The 672-nt window shown below is 55.2% G+C and overlaps 1 protein-coding gene across 1 annotated transcript in view; it reads right to left on the bottom strand.

The window, feature by feature from the left end:
- The window catches only part of TNPO3 (transportin 3), a gene marked incomplete at its 3' end in the record, with an annotated part of 39114 nt that overhangs the window by 16767 nt on the left and 21675 nt on the right, over positions 1–672 (bottom strand). The gene's annotated exons all lie outside the window — the stretch shown is intronic.

Below are 672 nucleotides of genomic sequence, written 5' to 3'. Positions count from 1 at the left end.
CCCCCCAGCAGATCCACACTCCCCCCCAGCTCGGTGCCATCTGCAAACTGGCTGGGGGTGCCCTCGATCCCCTCGCCCAGGTCATGGATAAAGATGTTAAACAGAGCTGGGGCCAGCGCTGAGCCCTGGGGGACACCGCTTGGGACGGCCACCAGCTGGGTTTAACTCCATTGAGCACTACACTCTGGGCTTGGCCATCCAGGCAGTTTATTACCCAGCAAAGCGTACGCCTGTCCGAGCCATGAGCATCCAAAAGAACCGGGGCTGAAAGGAGAGCCTGCTGCACTTAGACCCTGTATTTAAGGGAGCAGGGTCGGGGAGCTTTGATGCTCAAGAGCGTTTAACTGACTTGGAGGACAATGTTTCCACGAGCTATGCTGCAATCCCCCCAAGGCTTAACTGAAGTCAACCACATGGAAAAGAAACTAACGGAGCTTTCAGAGCTCTACTCGCAGTCCCACCATCCGGGACGCTGGGAAAGGGAAGCCAAGGCAGATTTCTGCATCGGGAAGGCAGAGCGGGCGTCTCAAAGCCAGTGGCTCATAGAATCATAGAATCACTTTGGTTGGAAAAGCCCTTTGAGATCATCGAGTCCAACCTTTAACCCAACCCTGCCATCCCACCCCCAAACCCTGGCCCTCAGCACCTCATCCATCCTTCTTTTAAATACCT

This window comes from Egretta garzetta, unplaced genomic scaffold (assembly GCF_000687185.1).
Source record: "Egretta garzetta isolate BGI_Z169 unplaced genomic scaffold, ASM68718v1 scaffold579, whole genome shotgun sequence".
In the NCBI taxonomy this organism is placed as follows: domain Eukaryota; kingdom Metazoa; phylum Chordata; class Aves; order Pelecaniformes; family Ardeidae; genus Egretta; species Egretta garzetta.
This window is presented reverse-complemented; position numbering and strand designations above follow the sequence as displayed.